Source organism: Triticum urartu, chromosome 7A (assembly GCF_056163025.1).
Source record: "Triticum urartu cultivar PI428250 chromosome 7A, HENAU_Tu73, whole genome shotgun sequence".
Classification (NCBI taxonomy): Eukaryota; Viridiplantae; Streptophyta; class Magnoliopsida; order Poales; family Poaceae; genus Triticum; species Triticum urartu.
Window position 1 is genome coordinate 14,989,624 of NC_141879.1, and position 1,859 is coordinate 14,991,482.

General features: G+C 49.8%; 1 pseudogene; it reads left to right on the forward strand.

Moving 5' to 3' along the window:
- Positions 1 to 452: 452 nt before the first annotated feature.
- On the forward strand, positions 453 to 1,646 carry LOC147956959 (F-box protein At2g23160-like; annotated as a pseudogene).
- Positions 1,647 to 1,859: the final 213 nt, after the last annotated feature.

Here is a 1,859-nt window from a genome sequence, read left to right on the forward strand (position 1 = left end):
GTAAAACTAGAGTGTTTTTGTTTCAAGTTTGTGAACACGTATTATTCTACTTATGATCCGTTGCAACGCAGGGGCACATTGCTAATAAATGAGAGCATACAGTTATTTTTATGACATGAATCTTTATACATGAGAGCATACAATTTTATTTTTTATTTTTATTTTTGTACTATTACGACTCTATCCAATCAGAGCATCTGTCCTCTTTTCTTTTAGGGAAAAAGTTCAGTGTCCGTCCTTTGTTACCCACCCGTGCTACGAGAAGCGAAGCGTCGCCGCCGCCGTCCCCGTAGCCGTCGTAAACCAAACCGACCAAGGTACCTATCCCGACTCACCTTAGTACACCACCGACAACCTGGTTGATTTCCCCCAGCGAGATCGATGATTTCCTCTCTCTGTTTGCAGATCTGACCTGACACTGTCCCCTGCTTGCGCCCTTCCACTTCCACTCCATGGAGGGGGCGGAGAAGGAGAGGAGCCTCGAGAAGAAGACCAAGTCGGAGCTGGACAGTCATCCTGGGGCGACGGTGGAGGCGGCCAGCCTGTTGACCGACGACCTCATCCTCGAGATCCTCTCCCGCCTCCCCGCCAGATCCCTCCACCGCTTCAAGTGCGTTTCCGTGTCCTGGCGTGACCTCATCGCCAACCCCGCCAACTGCAAGACGCTCCCCCAGACCCTCGCTGGCTTCCTCTACTTCACCACCGACGACAGCGGGCTTCGCCACCACTTTGCCAGCGTCTCCGACGGTGCAGCCCCGTTTGACCCTTGCCTCCCTTACCTGCAGCCTAACAAGTACAAGGACATGGCCCAGGTGGACGCCTGCAATGGCCTCCTTCTCTACCGCGGCAGCAACAAGAAGTTGGCCCATTGGAACTGGAATTGGGCAGAGGACGATTTCCGTTTTGTCGTGTGCAATCCCGTCACTGGGAGGGGGTTGGAGCTGCCTCCTTCACCGCAGTCGCCGGAAAATAGATTTAGCTGTATCGCGGGTCTGGCTTTTGACCCCGCAGTCTCATCCCATTTCTATGTTCTTCACTTCGAGCAGACCTTTCAGGGATCTTAGATCACAGCAGTGAACATCTACTCGTCGCGCACAGGAGCCTGGACTCGCAGGGATAGTGGGATGGTTGAGAATGTGACGCTGTTCTATCTTACTAGATGTGTATTTGTCGGCGGTATCATGTACCTGATGGGCATCCATAAAGGCATCAACCAAGATTATGTGTTGGTGGGGGTGGACATGGATGTGAAAGTGTGGAAGATTATCCGCGTGCCGTACAGTTCAAGAGTTGGCACGTTTGGATCATCGCAGGGTTGCTTACACTTTGCTATAGATTCTTCCATTTATAAGATTGAACTCTGGTACCTCAAGGATTGCGACAGTAAAGAATTGGTCCTGAAGAATACCGCCAGCATCGATAAGCTTACGAGCATGACTATGAAGTGGTACCGTGTGGCTGAGATTCATCCAGATTGCGACACCATTTTCCTGGTTTCATGGGAAGGTGATACCTTGGCAGCGTACGATGTGCAACATCAGAAAGTTGGTTGTATCCTTAATGTTGAGATAAACAATACACAACGGCAGCGGTTTCTATCCTATGTTCCTCTGTTTTCAGAGTCATTAGCAGATGTAGATGGGTAGTAGTGTTCCCTTTAAACCACCCTTGGGCTTCCTCCAAAAATTGGATCTTCTGCCGGCTGAAGTACTTGTTTGTGTACCTCTGAATCTGCTTGAATCATGCTGCCCAATTTGCTGGTGCTTGCACTCCTGTTTGGTTGATCTCCAGTTCAGAGCAATGCCTGGTAAATCAACAGATTAAGCATAATGTCATTTCCGAAGAACATTGTTACCCAT